Source organism: Vicugna pacos, unplaced genomic scaffold, assembly GCF_048564905.1.
Source record: "Vicugna pacos unplaced genomic scaffold, VicPac4 scaffold_18, whole genome shotgun sequence".
NCBI lineage: Eukaryota > Metazoa > Chordata > Mammalia > Artiodactyla > Camelidae > Vicugna > Vicugna pacos.
In genome coordinates this window covers 6,332,559-6,358,304 of record NW_027328739.1, presented here as the reverse complement: position 1 = coordinate 6,358,304, position 25,746 = coordinate 6,332,559, and the positions used below count along the sequence as shown (strand labels likewise).

General features: G+C 48.2%; 1 long non-coding RNA gene and 1 pseudogene across 2 annotated transcripts; one reads left to right on the top strand and one right to left on the bottom strand.

Annotated features, from left to right (window-relative positions):
- Positions 1 to 107: 107 nt before the first annotated feature.
- Positions 108 to 22,927, bottom strand: LOC140692878 (F-box/WD repeat-containing protein 10-like; annotated as a pseudogene).
- On the top strand, positions 2,246 to 3,092 carry LOC140692815 (uncharacterized). 2 transcript variants are annotated; one of them, XR_012068416.1, is made up of 3 exons: positions 2,246 to 2,283; positions 2,437 to 2,524; positions 2,863 to 3,092. It is a non-coding gene; the product is annotated as an uncharacterized lncRNA (long non-coding RNA). The 2 variants fall into 2 exon arrangements; XR_012068415.1 differs by having other exon boundaries at positions 2,825 to 3,092.
- Positions 22,928 to 25,746: the final 2,819 nt, after the last annotated feature.

The following is a 25,746-nucleotide window of genomic DNA, read 5'->3' as shown; positions in this document are numbered from 1 at the left end:
AAAATAATTGAGTCCCCACATTAATTGCTAGGGAACAGTCAAAAAAGAAAAAAGAGAGGGAGAGAGAAATGACAAATAAACCCAAAAAGGGGGCCAAACACCAATAATCCACTTGGTTTTCTATTTATTGTAAGATATTGTAACCTCCCAAGGCTGGTTCAGATAAATATGTTTTGTCCAAGTTCAGGGGCTGTGGTTTTTCCTTGCTTCATGAAATTGTCTATGGGCAGGCCTTCGATCTTCCGGATCCAGGCAGCTTTGCTGGCCTTTTCTGGGTTGACCACTCCAGCAGGCTTTCTGGCCTGATACTCCTTCACCATGGCCTCCCCATACTCCTTCTGCTCCTTCACAGTCCACAGCATGAACTGGGTGTTCACCCAGAAGGGGTCCAGGGCCTTGCAGAAGTGAGGCCCGTCTTTCTCAGCAGCCTGGGCCGCCGTGCCCACCGGCGGGGCCAGCATGCGGTTTGGTTTGATGACCTGCGAGCTAGTTAAGGGGCTGAAGCTGTGCACCATCCCATCAACTGAACTGGTCGCCCCGTCTTCACCCTGTACGCTGCCAGCGAGCCTAGGGTGGACGAGCACGGGCTGGGGTAGGGTGGATTGCACTCTGGGACTGTGCAGAGAATTCTTCAGGTTGGGCTGAAGCTTCTGGATTTCGAGGGGAATGCTGGTTTGTTTCACATCTATGGAAGGGTTGCTGAATCTCAGCCGATCAACTTCACGTTGGACTGATTTTCCCTTAAAACTCAGGACCTTCCTAGGGTATGAAATTGAAGGTCCCCAGGCATCAGTGACCTGGGCTTGGGGCCTACAGGGATAGGCAAACTCCCCGGAATTATGGGCTTTCTTCAGGGCGTTCACTGTCAGGAGGAACTGGTCAGGAGACATAGGGACGTGTCAGGAGTTTTTCTTTGAGCGGTTGATCAAATCTGCAGAAGTTCTTACTTGTCCTTTTTTTGGTACTTTCTCCACATCATCTGGTTTTTCTAAAAAAAAAAAAAAAGGAAAGAAACAGTGTTTCATGAGAAACTTAAGTACTTATGCATGAAATTTAAATTCCTTCTAACTGCTCCTCAGACCAAGGTCTTTATTGCCCAGCGGACACACTGTCATCGTGTGACCAAAAATTCTCCATGAGACCAGAAATTGTAACAGATTTAACATAAGTTTTAAACAAATACACTAGTATTTGTGTACTGGTGTGTATTAACCTCTAGGTATGCACATTTTGGAAGGAACATATGTAATCCACCCATTCTTAAAACTTCCCTGAGAGAATGATCTTCACCCCTCTTTCATAGGCCTTATAAATTTTTAGTAACAGATTTCTAAATAAAAGTCATATTGTAAATCTTGATCTCCACCTTCTTAATCAAAGTGGACTCCAAATGATCTTTGGATGTTTCTCAAAATCAAAACTGCCTTCAGATAATGTGTCACCCCTGGAAAATGGAAAGGATCACATGCCCAAAAGACAGTTCCTGAACAGGTCTTCCCAAAATGTTTTGAACAATAGCTGCTGCTCCAAAAGCCACTGACCAGGACAAGAGATTCACTCTGGCATACTACCTTAGGGTCAGGACCCCCAAGGTGCCAGACCCTTTGGTTAGCAAGGATGTCTTCAAAGGTGAGCAAATCTATGCCTCTCACTCGGGCCTTTCAATCCTTGCAGTACCCCACAGACACACTGGAAACATGATCCCCGTATTACAAAAGGAAAGACTGAGTCATGAAAAGCAGAAGTCATCTTGTCCTGTCTGTCCTAGCGAGTACAGTCTGCACCCTAGACACCAATCTGTAACCAGAAAAGAAAACACAATGGTGTGTTGCTTTTATACTGTTATAACAGTGTATAATTCTCCTTGACCAAATAGATTTTATCCCCAGATATCTGTGTATGGGCATACTAAGATGGGATGAAACTTCAAATGTTGTTCTGGTCTTTACTTTGTTAATTAAATAAGTTTATTAAAACATATAAAACTAAATGGAATTAAGATGTTAACATAGTCCCCGTTCTCCTTTGAATTCCAGAATAAATGATTCTGTGGACAAAACGCAGTTCTTCTCCTTCTATTAAAAGGAATTGTGATGTGCTCATTGTTCATTAACTTGTCTTTTTTTCGTATAGTGATATATTGTGGATCTCTTTCCAACGTATGCACTTCCTCATCCATTTTTCGCTGTCATGTGATACTCCATGGTACAGATTCGTCATCATCTACTTAATTATTGCCCACAGATGGACATTTAGCTTGTTAGTGATCAACCTTAAAGAAAGGCAAGTACCGTTTTTACATGTCATGTGAGCAAGTGCAAATTGATGGATATCACCCCATGTTGGCTTCGGGGCAGTGGGAGTGTGCAAGCATTGGTGGTGGGAGAGTGAGTTGACAAGGCGGTTTTTAAGGACAACATGGCAACATCTTTCCAGATTGTAAATGCAATTATCCTCTGGCCCAGCGAAGCCACTCCTAGGACTTTACCCTGCAAGGTTTACACCTGTACAGGTACGGACACAGGTATGTACAAGGATGCTGGCTTTAGTATAGACCTCATAAAACTCAATTGTCTTACCGTTGCCTCAAAACTAGTCTCTGCGGTGAGTTTGATTCAAAGAAACACTACTTATCAGCCAAAAATATTTGAAAGGCATTTTAAATCTTTGCCAAAGCCGCTCAGAACCAACAAAGGGACATCCCATTCATGGTGTCCAGTGACTCTTCTTAAAAGCCCCTTCCCCACCTCTCTCCGTCACCTCCCCATCTCATTTGCATAGCACTGCCCCCCAACCTAGCTCCTCCCTCATGAATCCCCTGCAGCGCCCTCTGAAGTCAGCCTGGCTGCCTCTTCTCTCCAGCTGCTGCACTCCTGGCTCAGGCTGATGACACAAGGGTCCCAGAAGTGAGGAGGCGCCCGGAGAGCCAGCAGCTCGAAGCTCGTCTCAGAAAGGCTCTCACTCTGCATGGCCTGAAGGTAGTAATGGGACAGTTAAGGGAAACCAGTCACTCTTGGGAGAAGCTGGGCATTTTATTCACGCTGAATCAAAGATAAGCAGACTTACTGGTGGACCTGCTGAAAAACCAGGCTGAGCAGAGACAGAGAGAGAGGCTGGATCTCACCGCACTGGTTATGAATGGAGCCTCACCTTTCTTACCTCCGGGGAGGGGTTTTGCTTCCGAAGTCTCTTGCTCCCGCTGGCCACCCCTGCCGTTTGCGTCCCTGGGACTCATTCTCTTCCTGCCGTCTCTTCGGGGTGGCTTTGGCTTTCCTTGACTCAGAGCTGCTTCCGTTAACGGTGCTGAATGACGATCGGGGTGGGGGGAAGCTGTCGTAATTGCATAATCCAATTAGGTATGAATAAACGGGGTGTAGCTGATCATTCAACTGATTTTCACTCGAACGATCTCTTTGTTACCGTGTCATCCCATGAAAGTCGGTAGTCACCTGGAGCCTAAGATGTGTCTAGATCACCTCCTGACCTCCTCCACCCCCTGCCACCACCACTCACCTTTCCTACTGATTATCAAGCTCTAAGCATTATTTAAAACTCTCCAACCTCTGTCCTAACCACTTCCGGTGTGACAGTCTTGGAGGCAATCTGTTGATCCAGTATTTTCCAGGTACGCACGCTATCGATCGGAGGTCTAGAGAGAATACATTCTGCAGAGAACACTTTTCTGCAGTATAGCATATCTTGTCTCTGTCCTAAGCAAATGATTATGCACTGTATATTTGGATTCGGGGCATGGGGGGAGGATGTTGATTGTTTGGCTTTTGTTTTGATGGCAAGTATTGTGCGCTAGTCTTGTCTACCGTAGGAAGACTCTAATAAGTTGGAAAACTTGGTCCTTGGAAAATCAGATTCCCTGGAGCCGGCTAACAAATTGTTAGATGGGAGAGAATGGCTCTCACCTTCCCTAAAGGTTGGGATTTATATCAGCAAGAATCCATTAGCCAAGATATCCCGCAGAGAAACTGGTCCTGGCACGTCCTCACCTGCTCCACTGGGCACCACTCAGGCTGCCTGGGATTTTGTTCTCTTACCTGTAGGTGACCTGGATGCCTTCAGAGAGATGCAGGACTTGTGAGGTTTGCTTAACAGGGACTCCTGGGCTACTTGTTTGCTGGATAGAGAGTCCCTAGGGCTGTAGATCTGAGTGCTGGACTTGGAGAGAACTTCTGTGAGGCCGTTTTCTTCCCTGTCTTCCTCTTTGTCCCTGGTCTTCTGTTTGGCCCGTTCCAGGGGGTACTGCTACTTTATATTCTCGAACTGGAACATGAGAACATTGCTCTCCGTGTTGATCACCATCCTGGAACCAAAGCAACAAGATTGGGAGGCCACCACTTCCCAGCTTCCAGATAGCACTTGGACTACTGTTGTGCCCAGTCCTGAGGCCGAGGGATCAGTGCCACAGACAGGGCGGTGCAGGTCGCTGGAGGGTCTAGAGAGGAGAGAGGCAGCCGGCCGTGCAGCAGGGGGTCGTTAGCTCTGTAGCTGTTTTCCTTAAAAATTAAATGTGAGCAAGGCACATACATTCTGATTACTTCGCTTCTTGGGTTAAAATATTTTTAAATGAATTTCTGTTCCTGGAGTGGGCGCCAAGTACCTGGGGTGCCCGAGGCAGAAGGCTTAGCTACTCTGCACACAGATGTCTTGAAATTCACTCCTTTTTTTTTTAAGCACAGCAGCCACACGCCGCGTCTCTGCCCTGAGGAATGTGGAGAAGTCTGTAATGGGGAGGCCTCAAGCCCTCACTGCCTGCCGGCACGCTCCTTCACTCCGTCACTCCAAGGTCTCTGTGTGTGCTCTGCATTCAGACAGAATGCCTGCACTTTGTAAAGCAGGAGGATTTCCATCTTCCCTAATCCCCACTGTCAGGCCGCTGTAGGGAAAAAGAGTTCCTAACCCGGGGCCCCCAACATCGCTTCCCACCCACCCACTGGGTCCTGGGGCTCCTGGCACCCATAAAGCACCGCTTTCAACCATAAGCAAGACATGGAAATGCTACGTGCAGGTTCCTTTCTGCTCCAAAAGGCTGCAATGTTAAGACTCTCTGGCAGCGTAAACTCTGTAAAAGTGACTTGTTTTTGGAAAGGCTGGAATGGAATTCAGGGAATCATTCCAATTAGAAATCTCTTCCAGACTTATTTTCACTCAAGCTGAAGTCTCTCTTTGGATGTCACAAACGAGAAAAGGTCAGAGGGGACCTTTTTTAAATGGCTTTTTTCAAATTAGTTCGTATCTGAAAAGAATTAATTTACTGAGCCTTGTTACTAGCACCTCGTCCTTTAAGATGGTAAAAAGTACAAATAAAGTTTCATTAAAAGGAAGGCAATGTGGTTGGAAGTGATTAGGTGATGCCTCAAGCGAGCCTGTGGGAGAATGTAAAAGATCAGTATAGTTGGGTATTTTCACGTAATATCATATGTGAAGTGAAGCATATAACACACAGAGTATTATGTACAAGTCGTGTAGTCACGGTTCTGGTTTCTGTAAACTCAGTTCTGCCCCCCGGACATTGGCCGCCTGCCAGTGCCACCCCCCACCGTCCTGTAAGTCTCTGCAATGGAAGTGAGACCAGGAGACAGCCGGTGCAGCTCTCAGGCTGAACACGCGGCCAGGGAGCAGCAGGGGTTGCAGGTCTGCAGAACCACAGTCCCCGTAGCAACACCGAACTGCACCCATCACGTGATTTGATCAGACACCCGAGCAAAGGAAGAGTAACATGATCCCTGATTGCTGAGTTTTGTGCGAAGTCCCATGGATGAGTCCCCAACTCATAGAGTCAGCCTATTACTCCACTGCAGCCAAAGCTGGAGGGGAGCACTGCCCGCCTCTCCTGCTGCTGACAAATCCGGGGCCAGAGTCCCAGAGGAGGGAAAAACTCATCCAAACAGAGCGGCTCAGGGCTCTGACCTCCACACCGACCACCCACCTGTTGCCCTGAATAAAGAAGGACAGCACAGGATCACCTCTGCCATTGGCCTTCATCACCTTCAGGCAGTTCCCATTTAGGAAATTGTAAATGCGGATCTTGCCGTCTGCACAGGCACTGATGACCCGGAGGAAGAGAAGGGCCACGTGGAGCACCTCCCTGGAAGGGAACAGAGCAACGGGCAGTACCCACCTTCTGGTAAACTGCTTGCGTTTGTCTGTCATTGGGGCGTTTTGTGTATGGTGGGGAGGCAGGGGTCATGAAACGATGGAAACGATGTGTGTCATCATTTTTTAATTCTGGGTGGGAACCATCAACCCTCAACACACAGCCGTACTCTCTCTCCCTATTCTGCAGTTCTTTTGCCTACAGTTTGGTCACAGTGCCGGCCACCAATGAAGCCCAATGGTTGGAAATTCTAGACAAAGACTTTAAATCATCTATTTTAACAGAAGACTTGAGAAACAAAACAAAACAAAACAAAACAAATACATAAGACTATAGAAAACAAAAAGCAAAATGGTAGAGTAAGTCCATTTTACACTTAATGTAAAGGGATTAAACTCTTCAATTAAAAGGCAGACATGGAAGAAAGGATCAAGAACACAATCCAACTATATGCTGTCTATGGGAGGCTCCCTTTAGATTCAAAGACACAAATATGTTGAAGGTAAAAGAATGGAAAAAGATACTTGATACCAAAAGAGACTGGATCGCTATATTAACATCACACAAAATAGACTTTTACAGAATTGTTAATAGAGACAAAAAAGAACATTAAATAATGTAAAAGGATGAATTTATCAAGGAGATACAACAATTATGAATGCATACACATTATTACAATACTAGCCGTGGAAAGACATTAAGGAATAAAGGTTTAAAAAAAGTCACTACAGAGTCCAGAAGCTTTTCTAAGCAGCATCATTTTTGTCAGCCCTGCTTTGCACCCTCTAATTTCATTCCTCTTATCCATTCTCTCCCAAACTGTATGCAGAAGCTTAATTTTGGATGAAGAAAAAAATGTTGGCCCAAGAGGACAGGAAAGAGCCCACTTTCTCTGGTCCTTCTTTCATGAAGGACCAAGAGCAAATATATCTGTTTTTTCACCTGTTTCATAGCCAAAAAAGGGGTTTTAGTCCACTCATTAGACCTCTCCAGAAAGGCAATCTGTCAAGTTAGTCCTCATTGTCCATCAATTAGAAATATTCATTGAGCATTTACACATACACAGCACTACTTCAGATGGTGGGAGAGGAGGCCCTGCCGCTGAGATCGTGGACCGTGTCCTCCAGATTTGCTGTAACTGCACAAGGTATCAAGAACCAATGTGAATGGTGTGTTGGGGCTGTCATTCGATGGAAGTGGAAATGGTCTAAAACGGTCTCGTAGCTGAGGTGGAGAGGGAGGATCACGGATTGATGAAATGGAGAACAGACTGATGAGTTTGCCGGGAAGGATTTATTTTTCAGGAGCTTTACTAAGTCCTACCGAATCATGCCTGGAAGGTCTGGGAAATGTACAGTCACAATATTCAGGGGAGTCCTCCTTGAGGTCAAGGTTTGAGAATCCAGGTGACATGCTAAGAGGCTTACCAATACTCACCTGGAGGGTGGATAAATCACTGAACACTGGCCCTTCCTGACAGCCACCTGTCAGCAAGGCAGTCATGTACCCCAGACAGCATACACACGTGCACGCATGTTCCCTTCCCCCACCCACAGGGCCAGCCTGCCTGTTCAAGAGGTTCCTGGGAGGCTGCAAGGGAATCTGGGGTCATGTTGCACCAAATAACTATCCCCTGAGAGATCCTTCTGGAAGACCTATTTACTCCTTCAATCAATTAGGACCGCGGTTAGTTCCCTGGGATTCCTTAGCCTGCACTCAGGGGAAGAAGCATTGCTCACGCTGAACAGCAGTGGCTTTGAGCAGCTGCAAACCCATGACCATTGCACAACCACTAACGGACCACAGTGCCTTTGCTAAATAAGTTTAGCTGTGACCTCAGCCTACTTCTCAATTGTCTCCACGTAGCCACCACCCCTAAACCAGGACTGGAAGAGTGAAATGGAATCCATTTGCTGTCCTGGAATGGAATCTAGCTCACGGGTTTTAAGGGAGATCCTTCTCTAAGCCCGTAAGTGGCTTTTAAACTTCTGGCACTTGGACAAGTTTAAGCTTTTGTGAACACAAACCTCCTGGGCTAAAGACCAGTTCCAAGAATTTTAAGTTGACTGGAACTGGCATCATTTGGGACAGTACTACCAATATTCATACATTTGATATCTAATACATACACATTTATCACGTGTTCCATAAGCATAAAACTTCAGTAACTTCTCAAAATCCACACCGAGTATTATGATTTCTTAAGAGAAACAAGTGAGGGCAGGAGAGGGGGCGGCCAAGCTGGGTAACAGGTATAAGAGGAGGAAAGCAGGAGTGGGTCAGAGCCGAGGGACAGAAGGCCAGCACAGGGACCGATTGGCCAGAGGGCACCGTCTAGGCTCTGAGGGAAAAGGAGGGCTCAGGACTTCAGCCAGGGCTTCCTTGGCACCTACTTGGGATGCTTGAAGGCCATGAGGCATCGCTCGTACTTCCCCACCATGCTCCAGGCCATGACCAGGCCGTCGGCGCTGCCCGAGAGGAGATGTCACTGGTCAAAGAACAGACACTTCACGTTTCCCTCATGGCCATTGAGAGTCTGCAAGAAAGCATGCCCCTGTTTTCAGCCCACCTTCAGCACAGACTGGGGGCGTCTTCATATGAGTCCCAGAGCCACACTCCACCGATCCGTGACGACCACCCACTCGGTGTGTACCTGAGCCGACCTGAATTTTGCTCTAAGAAGGCCAGTAGGGCCCGTGCCTCCTTCATGCAGAGATTTCTCCCCCAGTTGAGCAGGAATGTGATCAGGGAGAGAGCTGCTCCCGGCAGGTCTGTGGCGGGGCAGGCCCCGTCTTCCCGGAGTGCCAGAGAGTGTTAAAGTTTCCCTTCCTCTGCTGCCAGACAGGGAAGGGGACAGGATTCCATCCCTCATTCCTCAGCAGGACCCAGAGGCCCCTGGGGCATCCCAGTGCCTGCAGCTGCCGGTCAGACTGCAGCGACAACATCACCAGTGGGAAAGAGCCACCAGTCAGACCAGCTCGCTGTGACACTGAGTTCCTGGCACAAGCGATGTCTCACCACCACTGGCTAGGGCCAGGGGGTTTCAAATCCCGCAAGAACAGTTTTGGGGTGTGAACATTTAATAATTTTGAGGCAGTCAATGTTCTCATGAGAGAGTAAGGAGGAGGACAGTTGTGGCTTTGTCCAGTCTCAGAATGGCCCCTACCTGGGGGGCAGGGAGACTTCCCCTTCCCCGGACCACCCTTTTGGCGACTGTACTCAGCTGCTCTAGGGTGGTCTGGGGCGCTACCTGGAGGAAGTTGATCACTGTCCTCCCGTCCCTCACTCCTGGTGCCCCCACCCCATGACCCGCCCGCCCTCTCACCTTGACCAGCTGGGCGGTGATGGTGTGCCACACCTTGACCACGCCTCTCTCACAGCTGCTCACAATGTATGTGTCATTGATCCTGGTGGCCAGGATGGGGTCTTTGTGTTTAAAGGTCTTCAGGCACCTCCCTGTCTCGATATCCCACTCTGGAAGGGTGGGGGGGGGAGAGAGGAAGGTGGGGGGGACAGGTGCATGGAGAGGGTGATGGTGGGGGTCCACACCCCATCACAGAAGCTCAGACCAGCCTAGCCCTGGAGGTCAGATCCCAGAAGGCTTCACCTGGCCCAGCACAGGCCACAGGCTCACCCCTAGTCTGTGTTCCTGCAACACAGGGCCCCCAGTCACACTCCCTGGGAGAGCCAGCCGGGCACAGACCTTGGCTCTGACCCTGAAACTTAGCCTCAGGGTCTGAGAGCTGGACAGCTCATCTCCACTGGGCCTCCTCCTCAAGCCTGGAAAACGCTCAAACTTCAGGACAATCGTAGCATATCTGTGGTGTCATCATCCCTCCAGATGCTACTCTCCTGACCCCCACCTTCTGGCCCCCAAAGAGAAGAAAGCTGTCTCTGCTCTTACACATTTAAGTATTTCTGATTCTGACTCTGGAATTTTACTACCGAGAGATTGTCATCACGGGGGCAGGTTCACTGCTGCTTCTCTGTAGACGGGGCTGGAGCACTTCCTCCCGGACTGCGAGCACTGGGCGGATGTGCGGGTCGACGGGGGGTGGGAGAACCGAGCTTGAAGGAAGACACTGAGAGTGGGCACCGAATTCAAGGGTGAGGACACTGAAGTCGGCTCTGTCAGCCCCCAGAGTGCCTTCTGCTTCTGTAGGCAACAGAATGTGTAAGCTCGGACTGAATACTGAGCAACCACAGCCGATCCTCACCCCGCGCTGACGGTGGACTGGGCGCCATTGCAAGCGCCTGACGTGCAGCAAACCTCCTCCATGAGCCAGTGCTGTTATTAGTCCTCACCGGACAGGTGAGGAAACCGAGGCACAGAGAGGTTGAGGAACCCACTCTAGACCACACAGGCGGTAAGCAGATCGAGCCAGATTCAAACGCAGGGAAACTGGGTCTGGAGGCCATGCTCTTAACCATGAACCCTAACTACGTTAGCACGCTTTTCTGCACTAAGTTTTTACATACATGCTGCCCCTTTTATCAAACTAGAAATGGGAAAATTGAAGATGAATTAAAAGATCCACTGGGAAGGCGCCCTGTTTTAAAGAATTCACTGTCTCTGTTTTTGTTCTGTTTCAGGAACCCTGGCAGGTAGGGGGAGCACAGGGAAAACAGGCAGGCTGGGATCTGGGCCAGGATTAGGGTGAAGTGAGAGGTCCTCGGGTTATTTTTTCATCATGTATTTTGCATGTTGATTTTGACTTTTCAAATACTGCATTAAAATATGTGTCTTGGTTACTGAGTGTTTTGGTGTCCCCTTAAATTCTGCACCAGAAGTGAGGGCCTGACTCCCCCATCCCAGTTCCGGCCCTGCTGGTGCCCCCCATCCAAGACTCACTCAGCTGGGTCGGAGGCCCTGTCCGCCCTTCCATCTTCAGACCCTCATCCTGCATCCTTCCTGTCGCACTCCTCAAGGCAGTCACGGCAAGGAGACTGTCGGTCAGTTGAGGAAGGAGAAGGGGTCAGGAGTGAGGCTCCCAGGTGGGTCTGAGCGTTGGCACCTGTGACGCCACCCACAGTCCCTTTCCCACCACCTCCTTCCACCTGCTCCTAACATGCAGTGGCTTCCGGGGCCCTGGCTTCCCTTCTCTTCGCTCTTCCCTCCTACGTTGCAGAGGAAATCTCATCCACACCTGGGCTTCCACGTCTTATTATAATGGATAACCTCCACGTTGATGCACTTGCCTCTGCCTGGGAATCCCACACTCAACGTGTTAGCGTTCTATTTGCTGCTGTAACAGATTGCCACCCACTTAGGGGCTGAAAACAGCAGATGCATTAGCTCACAGAAGTTCAGCACGACCTCACAAGGCTAAAGGCAAGGTGTCATCAGGGCTATGTTTCCTCATGGAGGCTCTGGGGGTGGGGCTGGGATTTCTTACATGTTACTATTGTACTATCACATGTTACTGTCCCCCCTTATATATTCACTTATCTGTCTCCATTAAGAGACCAGGAGCCTCTGGAGGAGATTAAAGGCCATGTCAAAAGAGCCATATCATGTTCATTTTCCTCCCTTACCACCTACCACGGCATCTAGTGTTCAGCAAATAGCCAATAAGTGAGTGGATCACTGGATACATGGATGGGTAGGTGGCAGGATGAAGGACGGCCTATAGACATGAGCAAAGCAAGAGGAGGGTATAGCTCAAGCGGTAGAGCGTGTGCTTAACATGAACAAGGTCCTGGGCTCAATCCCCAGTCCAGTCCCTCCATTAAAAAGTTTAAAAATAAACCCAATTACCTCCCCACCAAAAAACAAACAAACAAAGAGGAAAGAACTAGAAATGGGCAAAGCAAGTCCTCTGGCAACCCACGGACTTGGGGGAGCTTCTTAGAAGCTGTGAGCCATTTCTTTCTCACCTTTGACCTGGCAATCTTTTGCTCCAGACACAAGCCTGGTCTTATACACATCCATGCACGTGATGGTGCCCTGGTGGCCACTGAAGTTTCATATGCAAGCCCCACTTTTCAGATCCCAGTACCTGCAGGAATCAAGCAAAAAAAAAAAAAGCTTTTGAGACTCTCTGAGGACCATCCTGTCTAGGGCTCCTTTAGATCAGCAGGTGGCTGGAAGGCGGCAGTTTCATGAGTCCAAGGCCTGGATCTGATTCCCGGTTGCAGCACCTAGTAGGTGTGACTTTGGGCAAGTTGCTTCATTTTCAGGTACGCTTCATTTCCTCACTGATAAAATGGAAATGATAATAATAGCAGTCACCTCACAGGGTTTTTGTGCAGGAGTAAATACACGAATGCAGTGACTGTCAGCCGGGGTGATTTCCACGCCCGGGGGACCTCTGACAATGTCTGGCAACATTTCTGGTGGGCACAAGTCGGGGGGGAGGTGCCACTGGCATGGAGCACGTAGGGTCCGAGGATGCTGCTGAACACCCTCAGGTGCACAGGCCCACCCCCGCGGGAAGAAGTCTCCTCTTTGTTTATTTATTGTTAGTGTTTTTTTTTAATGGAGGTGGGAAAGCAAAATGGTACTACAGCCACGTGGGAGGACAGTTGGTGATTTCCCACAAAACTAGAAAAAAACCCTGCAAACGGATGTTTATAGTAGCTTTACTGCTAAAACTTAGAAGCAAATAAGATGTCCTTCAGCAGATGTAAGAATAAACAAACTGCGGTGCCGCCAGACAAGGGGCATTACTCGGGGTAAGAAGTGTCACCACAACATGTTCTGGAACCATTTGCGCTTCCTCTCCTATGAAATTCCTGTTCAGTTTTCATTTTCTTGTTTTTTGTTTGGTCTATGTATCTGTTGACTTATTTATCCTTTTCTTATTAATTCATACGAGTTTTCGAGTTTCCTAGATAACTAATTCTTTATCTTTGTGCTGCAAATGTATTCTTCCATTTAAGACTCATCTATGGTATCTTTTGATGAACAGAAATCTTTAACCTAAATGTAGTAGACCTTGTTGATTTGACATGTTTAGTAAACCCTTTCTTACCTTAAAGTCATAAAGAAATTACTCAGGAATGTGTTTTTTAAAATTAAAAAAAAATAGTTTTGCCTTTCATCTTTAGGCCTTAAATCTACCTGAAACTGATTTTGTTATCAAATGAGGTAGGGGCCCCATTTATTTTTCTTTTTCCTCTCTGTATTTGGATATCCAGTTATCTACATACCATTTATGGAAAAACTCTCCCTTCTCCAGATGGATCTTAAATAGTAAAATTCCATTCTTTTTATAGCTGAGTAATATTATATATCTATACACACACACACACACACACACATACCACATCTCTCTATTCATTCATGTGTTGATGTGTAGCACAGGGAACATAGCCAATGTTTTGTAACAACTTTATATTGCGGGGGAGTAATTAGCTTTTTAATTTATTTATTTATTCTTAATGGAGGTACTGGGAATTGAACTCAGGACCTTGTGCATATTAGGCGTGCCCTGTGCCACTGAGCAATACCTTCCCCCCATAACGACTTTAAATGGAGTAGAAACTGTAAAAATACTAATCATTATGTTGTACACCTGAAACTAACATAACATTGTAAGTCAACTACAATTTAAAAAAAACACTCATGAACTATAGTTAACAATACTGTGTCGTATATTTGAAAGTTGCTAAGAGAGTAGATCTTGAAAGTTCTCGTCACAAGAAAAAAATTGTAAAACTATATGTAGTGATGGACAAAACTAAAGTAAGCTGTGGTAATCATTATGCAATATATGCATATATGAAATCACTATATTGTCCACCTAAAACGAATACGTTATATGTCAATTATACCTCAATAAACAATAGAAAACTGATGCACGTGGGTCCCAGGAGCCCATCCAAGAACATCTTTGAAAGAATAAAGAACTATGAACAATGCACACCTCCATCAACAGAAGAATTAATCAGTTATGATGTATTCATCCAATCAAATACTGTATCTCTGTGAAAATTAATTATTGCTACCTACATCATACGGATGAATCTCAAAATCATAGTTCAGTGCAAGAATCAAGTAGAGATGAAGTTTTAAAATACAATTCCACTTATGTTATGTACAAAAAATGGACAAAAGTAGTTAATGTGTTTGGAGATATATAAATAAGCAGCAAATCTATAAAGAAACACAAGGGAATAATTAGCATGAATTTAGGATGCCCTTACCTCGGGCTGGGAGGGAAAAAGAAGCAGTAAAAGAGAGGCACACAGTGGGGTTTGGGGACTGGGGATGATCTGTTTCTTGGCCTGAGTAATGAGCACATGGGTGTTTATTATATTGTTTTAAAATATATGTATATATACATTTTTAAACACTACTTTGCTTCTATACTATATTTCTACTCACAAAAAAACTGCTTTCCCTTGAAGGAATCTATCAAAAGAAATATCAGTTATGCCTTCATCTAAGAATGCTAAACAGAAGACACTTTCTGATTCAGTCTTCAGCTAGAAAATTGTTATAAATTTATCTCATTCAAAGTTTAAACAATATACAAATTCTTGGTTTTTATCTTGCCAAAAAAAAAGGTGGGTTGTTCTAGAAGTCAGTACCATTTAGGATAACTTTTGCATAAATATGAAAAGGTAAGAGCATGCATGCTTCTTCCATGAGCCGCCTTCAGGCCTGGGGGTGCTGGGGACTGCTCACCTGATGCTCAGGTCATAACTCCCACTCAGAAGAAAGTTGTCCTCCTCACACAGGAAGAGGGCGTGGACGCTCCTGGCATGGCCTCGGAGTGTGATGGGGACCTCCTTCACTTGTATGACGTCCAGAAGCTGGATCTTCCGTTTGGAGGACACAGCTAGCAAGTCTCCCCCAGAGTAGTGGATGATTCTGCTTCAGTCCCACCTGAGTTGCCGGGGTGGAAGGATGAGTAATGAAGGAAGGGTTGGTGTCCTTCCTGGAACTCCCTCAGCCCAGTGCCTGTAACCTGCAGCAGTGGGAGGACGGAAAACCTGGGGCCTTCCAACACCGGAGGCAGAAGAAGGCTAGACCTCGTGTCAGCAGGCCCTGGTGGAGCCCCCACCTCACACCATAACAAAAGCCTACTTCAGGTAGATTTAAAACCTAAGGACAAAAGGCCAGACTGTTTTTTTCTTAATTCTGCTAATGTATGACAAGTCCCCAAGGGAGATAAAAGAGTCGTAGCATTTCCCAACTTGTTAGACCGTGTAAACCTTTTTTCATGGAAAACCTCAGATGAACACAATTGGGAAGCCCTAGACCCACTGCACATCCCACTGTTTCCATCTTTTCCCCCCTTTAACCGACATCTACTCGGCATATTTTAGGAGCAAAGTCCTGGGCTAACAGGTGCTAATGGGAAATTCAAAGATGAATAGGGTATGGATGGACCTTGCCCCTCAATGAGCTGATAGTCTGTGAAACAGGGTGAGTTGAATTAATTTTCCAATCATAAGAGCATCAGCAAATAGATGGAATATGAGCAGGATGACTGAATAATTTATTGTCCAAAGTGAGATTTTTTTCATTGTGAAAGGAGACACTATTATTAATTCAAGGACCACAGAGTGAAGTGGGATTGTTCCAGTAAACAGGGATTTATAGTCACCCTGAATATGAAGAGCAAATCCTGACGTTTTTGTCCTCATTCCATTTGTCATTTCTAGAGTTCGAGCTGTCATCCTCTCTTCTGAAGAGCACGTATCACCATGCTCTCCGTAAAAACTCAACTTTGCCTTCCCCCTGCCTGCTCTGTCTTCCCCCTCCTGGTGGTCAAAATGCAACTTGTTAGTGAGGTTCATGGCCAAAAATAAAACAGAGATGGCCTTCCCAAAACTTTATGAATAAAAAGTGACTCCTAGGTCTAAAGCAGAGCAGAAAGTTGATTATTAATGGGGCTTCTTCTGGACTATTTAAATGAAGTCACACCCCACAGTTATCACAAATGCCATTTTCATATTTGCCATGGACAGACATTCCAGTGCTCTGCTGAAGTCGGGGGCGCAGCACAGCCCTGCATCTCCTTAAAATATGTGTCCATACACGCAAAGAAGAAATTCTAGGATCAACAGCAATGTCAATGGTAGTTATCTCTGTGTGGCAAGGCCGTGGGACAACTTTCCTTTTCTCTAGACATTTTCTGGCTTTTAGTGGATTTTTTCCCAATAAATATATATTACTTCTAAAATTAGAATAAAGCAATAAATACAGTTTTAAAATATTTCGTGTGTGTGCAAAAGGTCGTTGGTCAGTCCACCCCAAGTTTATAAGGGGAGAGCATCCTCCAGCTGCTGCCAGGAAAGGTGCAACAATCAAGCACCTATTCCCCAAATGGGGTCTCGTGCTGTTCTGGAGCTGGAGCTTGTGGGGTGGAGGGACCACTGCCTCTCCAGGTGAGCGAGGGTCGTGGAGACCCTAAGCCAGTGTGGTAATTCAAGGGTCCCTGGAGACCTGGATTCTGGCCCCCGTACCTACGTGTCAGAGAGAATGCGGATATTGTAAGTCCCGCAGAAGACATTCCTCTCCTCCATCTGGACCTGCTGAGTTTCCTGGCTCTGGTATGTGGTCCACAGGTTGTAGTCACTCTAACAAGGGAAAATCTGCAGTCAAAGTACAGCGGCAGCTTGACCCAGGGCCCAGACACACATCCCCGAGAGCCTCCCCTGGCAAGGAGCCAGGGGCCCGCGACTCCTCTTCTTAAGGCTGTGGACGCTGCTGCATGGTGATGGGGAGGGGCCGGCAAGCACAAGGAACCCACAAAGGAGAAAATTTTGAGTCAGGGGTCCTAATTCTTCCACCTCCGGTTTCAGGAACTTGTGATGTCAGCAACAGCACAACTTTTCCAAAGATGAGCTCACAACCAGGAAATCAGAATGCATGCACAATAAAGCTGCAGGTGCCCCCTGACTGGCCGTTTCACCGCAGCTTCACAGTCACATCGTGTATTCGTGACGGTCCGGAGAGACTCAAGTCACACGTGAAATTACGCCTACACACCCCAGGCACTTGTATGGCTAAGTTTCTGCACACCTGCAGCCTTCACTTCCCCCTGCAGCAGCCTCACAAAGCAGCCTCACAAAGCACATCACATGCCCCCAAAGTGTTCTCATCATTTTATAGACAAGCTGTCTGAGCCTCAGAGAGGGGAAGCCGATTTTGTCAAGTCTAAACAGCATGCTCCTCATTCTTTTCCAATATTCCTTCCATCTTTCCTCCCTTCCTTCCTCCTCCCTCCCTCCCTCCTTCCATCACTCACTTCCTGAGTAGCTGTGGCCCCCAGGAGTGCTAAATTCTGGCACAGCTGACTCAACCAGACTTCCAATTTTCTTCCCAGCCACACTTTTAAACCTCAAAATACAGGAACTAGCAGCCATGCTAGCAGGAAGCCAAAAACACACCCACATGCTATAGCCATGTCCTCCCACACCCTGCATGGTTAAGTGAGGGCCAGGGCCGAACTTCAGCCTTCAGTGCCCAATAAGAATGGACGCTCACAATCGCCTGCCCCAGATGCCACTGGAACCCACCTTCATTCTCAGTTTCCATTTCTGATTTTTCACTCTCAGGTGCTTCCCATTGTCCACCACTTTAGGAACCGGGATGGAGACTTTGTTGGCATAATGAGGGTCTATTCCCCTGGTGTAGGACCCCTGGGCGGGGAATAACAGAACACGGCTACTCTTAGTTCTTACACTCTGAGAGAGGAAACACCGGTGCTTGGCAGGATCTGAAAGACGGGTAAGGTCTGGCCAAGGAAGGCCTGGGCCCGGCCAGTTAGGCCAGTGGTGCGTGCAGACAGGCCTCAGGAGGAAAACGACACCAAAGGTCTGGGGGGGCGTGTGAGAGGTGGCGGGCGGTTCCCAGCTTCCCGAGCCTGGCCTGCCTCCTCTGTCTCCTGTCAGCTCTCTCTGCTGGGAAAACTCCAGGCTACCAAGAACCCATGATTTAGGCTCAGGCTTCAGGCAAGAAACAGAAGTACAATTGCCAGAGATGGTTAATATCTGGGGAAAATTGCATTTTAACCTAAAAGTAGACTTCGTGGCCTTGTGAACGTCCGTGTACCACACGAGGCTCTCTTACTGCATGAGCCACGATGTGGCTCCCTGCGGAAAGTCCCTGCTTTGTGAGGTCTCAGAAAGGCTCTGTGTCTCTCTTCCTGCAAGGTTTCTGCACGTGTGGTCCCTGCCAGGTGCACTGACAGTGGGAGGGCAAATGGAACAAAAAGACAGTGAGGAAGCACCAACGTGGAGCAGGAGGCCAGCTCAGCGTCCACAGCAGGTGGAAAGGCTCACAGCCAGGCCGGCCTCGGCGAGGCAGTGAGGCTGGTCCAAGGCTGTCGCCTCCCAGACAGGAAGTACCTGTAGGAAGGTGATCTGGTGCTGGATGAAGTTGTGCGTTGACAGGTCCGCCTTGACCTGCTGCACCAGCGCCGCCCAGTGCTGGCTCACAGACGCACACCTGTTCAAGCTGTTCTTATCCAGCATGCCTGGAAAACAGGACGGGGACCTGGGAACCTCCCCCCACTGGGGATGGGAGGTCTCTTGAGAAATCCCCCAAAAGGCCCCGCATACTTAGGATACGCTTGGAGAGGTGGACAGGCAGGTGACGGATGAAGTCCTGGTACCGGCTGACCCCGGACGATAGCTCCCGGACAGCATGGAGGTCCACCGGCAGGCCGTCAGGGGCCGACCCTGCTTTGGACACCCTTGCTTTTCCAGAAAACAGTCTGTTCATCTTGGAAGTGCACTGGAGCGAACTCTTCCACTGCCCTTCTAGAGGGAAGCTGGAGAAAGGGGCACAGTTGGGGTGGCTTCGTGAGACTCCAGGGCAAGAGCGAGTCCTCGCCAGAAGCTCTCCCCAAAATAGAGCTCATCAGGGTCAACCCTCAGGCCACTGGAGTTTGCTCGTTTCTTCTGCCAAAATGGAAACAGAACTTCCCGAACCAAACGCACGAGCCGTCTTCAGCCTTCCCAGCTCAAGGCCGTCTCTGCCGTGCCGACTGCCCTGCTGGTGAAACGGCTGTGTCTGCAGCTCCCTTTAAACGATCCCAACCAGAAAAAGGCTTAATTTGAAAAGAGGGGGATGATTTGCAGCAGCATGGATGCACCTAGAGGTTATCACATTGAGTGAAGTAAGTCATACAGAGAAAGACAAGTATCACGTGATGTCGCTTATATGTGGAATCTTAAAAAAAAAGATAAAAATTCTATTCACAAACCAAAAACAGACTCACGGACATAGAGGACAAACTGGTTACCAAAGAGGGGAGGGTGGAGAGGGATAAATTAGGGTTTGGGGCTTAACAGACACACATTACTTCATATAAAATATATAAACAACAAGGTTCTACTGTCCAGCACAGGGAACTATATTCAATTTCTTATAATAACCTATAATGGAACAGAATCTGAAAAGAAAATATATATGTCAATGTAAATGTGTAACTGAATCACACTGCTGTACACCTGAAACTAACACTGAATCAACTACACGTCAATAAAAAAAATTTTTTTAAGAGAGGGATGGCTGAAATAAGATATAAGATGTTGATAATCACTGAGGCTGAGGATGAGGGTTACATGGGTGATGGTGAGCATCTGAAATTCTCCATATAAAAAGCGTTTTAAAATCGGTGCCTTGTGTTTTTTGTAATCATTTCACGTATACATCTTACTTCAAACACCAACCGAGGATGGCCTTGAGGTCAGGGCCCATCCCCCACTGCTTCCATTTCCACCTCAGGACTGAATCCAGTGCTGCAAAAACAGATGCTGGTGGGTTGGATTCTGGAGGTGTTCCCCCTCCTGGGTGCCAGAGGTCAGGGGCTGGGTGAGGGAGCATGGCCCGGGGCAGACAGAGATTTAGGGTCACACCAACTGATTTTAATCGTTGCTTCTCCCCGACCATGTGTGCGGTTAAACAAGCCCACTGTAACCCCAAGTGAATGTTCGTTGCCCAAATCTGTCCTCCCCAGAGGCTACTGCACTGCCACCCCCAACTCCACTGGGACCCCCGTGTCACCTCCAGCAGCGTCCTTGCGGCAAGCTGGCTTACCTGCAGCGGCTGCTCCCCCCGGCATGATCTCCTGCAAGCCTGCTTTTCCTGAGGTTTTGGTGGACAAGGGGAAGTCTGTGTTCCTGGTTCTGCCCGCCCCGCAGACTTGTGAGGCCTCACACGGCGGGGTGGGGCTACAGCCTTTCTCAGGGAAGAAAAACACTTTGCTGGCATCATGATCGAACCCTGAAAAACAAAAGAGCAGGACGAGGGGCTCTTTAAGGAGGTGTGTGGAGAGAAAGTGGTGGAGAGAGGTGGTTTTACTTCTACCGGGTTCTTTCAAGTCTACACAGAATGGACCAGGCCAGTGACACAAAATGCACAAGAATCGCAGAAAGCCTATTAGTCTCTGCCAGCCCACCTGCGTGCAAGACTGATCAGAGCTCCAATACACGGGGCGGGGGGGCGGGGGGGAGAGAAGGAGCCAGCCCTGCGGGTGGAAGGAAGGCGCTGGACGAGGGGCTGCTTTCCTGAAGCTCTTGCTTAATGTTTTGCAACAATATGAATAAACACCCTTGAACCAAATTAGAAAAGTGAACTTTTTAAGAGACAAGCTCTCCCAGGGAAAGGGGAAGGTTACCCCAGTCTGTAACTGGACTTACACAACCTTTAACACCAGGAGCTGATTCCTGGGTGGGGAGAACCACAGCCCACGGCAGGTGCGCGGCAGACGCCCTGTCGGGAGGGTAGCATCGCTCGCAGGAGATGCTCAGGAAAGGAGGCCTGGTTTCCAAGCCCCTGACAGGGTGACCATGGCCAAGTCCCTCAGGGTCCCTGAACTTTGGCTTATTTACCTATAACGTGAAGGAGTCGGACCCGGTCAATCTCTAATCTAACTAAGAAGATTCTCTGGTTTTCCCACCATTTCTGCATTCCAGACGATCATTCCTTTACCTCCAAAGACACACCAAAGACATCAGGTGCATAGATCAGGATCTAGCTGCCCCCAAAGTCAGGTAACTTTAAACTCCCTTGGATTGCTATTAGTCCGCAGATCAGGTCTCATGGACATTAGGAATCCCCCGCCCTCAAGAGCTCAAACTCTGTCTGACGTCCCAACCAGCCCCTCTCACCCTGCCACGCCTCTGCCTCCCGTGCTGGACTCCCCTCCCGGACCCCCTGCAGTCCCCAGGCCCTTGGCTCCTTTATGATTGCTTTTGCTGCCCTGGTCCAGCTGGCGCAACATTTCCAAGACCTTCTCACCGACACCCTAGGCCATTGTCCTACCTGAGTGAGGTCCTCAGACCAGCATCCGTGTCTGCTGGGAACTGGTGAGAAACGCAGGCTCTCGGCCCACATCACACCTGCTGGGGAGGGCCCCGGGCACCTGTGTGTTACAAGCCCTTGCAACGACTCTGACACATGCACCACTGAGAACAGCTGCCCCGGCGGTCGGGCGGGGGTTCCTAATGTCCACATGCGGCCCCTCTGCACCTCCAGCCTCGGATAAACTCCACTTCAAGGCTGGATTTCATGCACAAGCAAGGAATACAGTGGAACGAATGAAGAAAAGCCCCGGGTTTTGACCTCTTTGCCTGGTCTCTGTACGGTGCAAATGGAAGGACAAAACAATTCAGCAGTGTCCCCTTTGCATCCCCACAAACCCACTTCAGTCCCTCACCAGCTTCAATCTCAAACCAGCTGAGGCAGGACCCACACCAGCATAAGTAGCAAACGCACAAAGCAGCCATTTCTGGGTGTAAGGGATGCAGACGTCCATCCTAGAGGCCAGCTGAAAGTTCCTCCTGCATTTGTCATTTCATAATTTTCCAGAAGGAAGACATACTCAGCAGGTTCGCCTTTGGCAAACAGGATCAGGTGTCAGGACAAAGAAGTCTGTTCCGCAACCTGGAAAACCCCCATCTACCTAGGCCTGTCTGCCCCTCCTGCCCCTTTACAGGCTTCTGAGGTCAGGCCTTCTGGTCTCCAGGGGCTCCCCTCTCCACCTGTGGCCGTGCTTACCTGAGGCGGTGTCCTGCTCTCTCAGCAACAGGGCTCCGATGACGTTGGTGGCAGCAGCAGTAACTTGGGGTCGCACATCTGCAGCAGCAAGAGCGTGTAACTGGCCTTCGTCTGGTGGGAGCTGTTCCCAAACCAGCGCAAGATCTCCCTCATCTCCTGTTCCACCGTCTTGTCCAGCATCTGGTTCAAGGAGGACTTGACAACTCTCCCCTCCTTCTTGCTGACGTTGACCCGGGACCTGTGGTAGATGAAATCCTTCCCCTGAGTGGTCTGAAGGATGTTTTGGAAATAGTGCAACAAATACAAGCTATCCAGCTGCGCCAGGACGCTGACCAGAAACCTCCTCCGGGACACCTCGCCCACCCGTCGGAACCACTCTTTGGTGGAGAAGACCTTCCAGGCCAGGACGCACGCCTCACACTTCTGGCACACGGGGACAGAGTCTTTCCCCTTCTCACACCAAAAATAGGGGGCATTCCTGAGCCTCGATTCCAGGTTTTCCATGGTCCTGAGATGACCGGCTCATTTTATCCCTGCCCGTTGTCAACACCACCAAACCCGAGAGGAACAGGAGTGGCTGATAAATATCCCAGTTGAGCCTTTGCTATTATAAACATCTCCCAAAGGAAAAGTTAACCTCTGCGATGGATGGAAAGCTTCTCTCTCCCAGAAACTGCCGGTAGACTCTGGCTTTCTGTACTGACCTCCTTGGAAACATGGCTTTACCGTAAAACTCCTAAGCCTGGCGCTGCTTAGGTGGAGGCAGTTGCTGTATATTCTGAAAGAGCTGGTCATCTCATTTCTAGAACAATAGAAATAGAGTTAGTCCAGATCCCTTTGAACGGGAAAAAAATGTGGTGGAGCCTGGTGTTGAGCTTCCACTGTGCTGCTGTTAATGACTTTTAAACATTTGTGAATACACAATTAGATGGTACCTTCTTCGGTCTGGAGATTTGGGTTATACGGTGGCTGTCCCAGTGATCCTGAGTATGTTTCTAACCATCTTCTTAACTCATCATCAGAGTGGAAACACAAATGTTTTGTATATATTTAAGTTACTTGACTGCTTTTGAATGCTAACCAGAAACCCCTGCAGGGAAAATTCTTGGTAGAAAAAATTTAAGTGGGCCTGAGAACATGTCTGGGAACTTCCAGCCTCAATCACACGCCCACCCAGGTGTCTGGGAGACGGCACAGCTGAGCAGTGGGGAGTGTGGGGTCTGCAGTTGGACTCCTGGGCTCAGAGCCCAGCCCAGCTACTTACTAGCTCTGTGAATACAGGCACATTACTTTGTCACTGAAATAAAATGCACAACCTGAATGTTGAGAATTCTGTTTTATTTGGTGGTCTTTCTGGGGATTCAGGCCTGAGGACTCGAGCCCGGGAGGCAACCTCTCCGATCGCTCTATGTGTTTCAAAGAGGCACGAGAGAAGCCAGGATATACAGGAGTTTTTGCAACCAAGACCAGCTAATCAGAACATTAAGGGATTACTGTTGATTAAAGAAAACCAGACATCTCAAGTGAAGGAATTCAGTGATTTTCTATGTATGGGAAGGTGCAAAGGTCTGGGCTCGCTGAAATCATTCCTTTGCCCAGCACCTAGATACTTAGGGCCTGTGTCCTGTTCTTCCACATCCTGAGTGCCCTCAGTGGGCAAGGCTAGGGGTGGCAGCAGAGGCCGGGCTGCCTGCTTGTCTGCACCGAGTTCCCCCGCTCACTGTTGGGGGCGGTGGTAGCAGCTGATGACTTGATGGGCACAGCATCCTTTGTTTACTGATATGGCTGCAATATTTTTTTTTCATTCACAACTTAATCCTTTATGCTCCAGTGTTCCTGTCTGTAAAATGGGGATGACAGTGGTCCCTACTTCAGAGTCAATGTGAGGATTAAATGAGGTATGACATGCAAAGCCCTCAGAAGACTGCCTGGTGCATATTTAGCCCTCAATAAACGCCAACTTCTGTTGCAGTGTCCTCATCAATGTTATTGTCATGCGGATCATTATTCTGGGTGGCCAAATAACCAACGTCCACTACAATGTTTATGTGTGCGCACGTACATACACTGAGCTGCACGTGAAGAAACGAGTATGCACATAGTTCTTTAAAGGAAAAATGACATGAAAACGACTTCCTTGATGATTCATGGGGTCTTTACCCTTTGGCCCTAGCTTATGATCCACTCACGAGTGATGACAGGCCATGACAGCCAAACCTGTGAGTGCGCAAGGCCCCCGGGGTCCCCAGCCGAAGCCTCTGCAGGCAGTGCTGGCAGCGCTGGCCCAGAAGGAGCCCAGAGCTCACTGGGCTTTCCAAAACTTTTTTAGAGCAAAACCTGTTTGCAAGTCATATCTTCTGTGAAAGCACATTATGTAACATAGACATAGTGATATTCTTTTAGTGAAAACTTGTAAGTTCAAATTTTGCCTTGTTAGGAAGGTGATCGTTGAGGACAACGGAGCTCTCCTGGCAACAAGACCTTTCGAGTGAGGATAAAGACGACAGAGACTGTCTTACACAGGCTTCAAACTGCACAAAATTTAAATTAGTAGCTGCTCCAGAGAACCCAGCTTCCAGAGAAAACAGTTTGAAATCACTCCTAAATGCTGGCGTATTCAGGATGAAGTGTCTGTGCTTCTCCATTCCTGGAAGTTTCAGCCAGAAAAATAAATGCGTACACACACACACACACACACACACACACACACACAACACACACACACATACTGTGTATGTGTATAGTGCGTAAATGTAACAAGATGCTGATAACTGGCAAACACGGGTGAAGAGCATATGAGTGTTCACTTTTCAATTCCTTCAGCTTTTCATAGATTTGACACTTTTCACAGTAACTAATAAAAACACACTGCTAAGATAGGAAAAATGACTGTAACAGACTACACCCTGAAGACAGCCCCCAGCTCACCACTGCAACCACAGGGCCCTTGCACATGTTGGGCAGCCCAGAAAAGAGCTTTGAGGATACACTGGGACAAGTCACCTTTAGACAGGACTAGCTCACACACTGATCCTGGTACCTGGGAGCTGTAGGATCTCGAGTGAGCTGCCTGGCTTCTCTGAGCCTCCACTTCTCCATCTTACTGATTATGAGGACAGCAGAGATGAAGCCGGATAGTAAAAGTTACAGCTGCCTTTCAGGATTAGATCAAGTATGTGAGACCCGTGTCTCTGCTGCTGTTACTGTTACTACCCTCAATTCAACCAAAAGGTTTGCAATACTGTGAGCATTTCCAGCGCCCACGCCAGAGACCCGCAACTGTTAGAGAAAGGTGACCAAAGTCATCACCGGGCTGGTTGGCAGTGACAGTCCCATAAAAGGTTGGGGTGGGCACAGGAATCAGGCTGGGAAGGCGACCACTTCTAACAGGACAAGCCCTTCTGAGACACTTGGAGAAAAGGTGACAGTGGCTTAGCATCTAACCCAGCAGGAAGGCCAGGCCAAGGAGGGGCACCCAGAGGAAGGAGGCCCAAAATGTCTGAGGATACGAGGGGCACGTTACCCCCAGAGATGCTACAAACTGAGAGGGGCCGGTTCCGAAAGGTCCAAATAAATTAGGATTGTTAATCCCGTGAGGCTGACAGACAGCAAGGAAGCAGTTACACAATCCAGCTTAGCCTTGACTGCACACAGGAGGCCCCAGCCTTGGGAG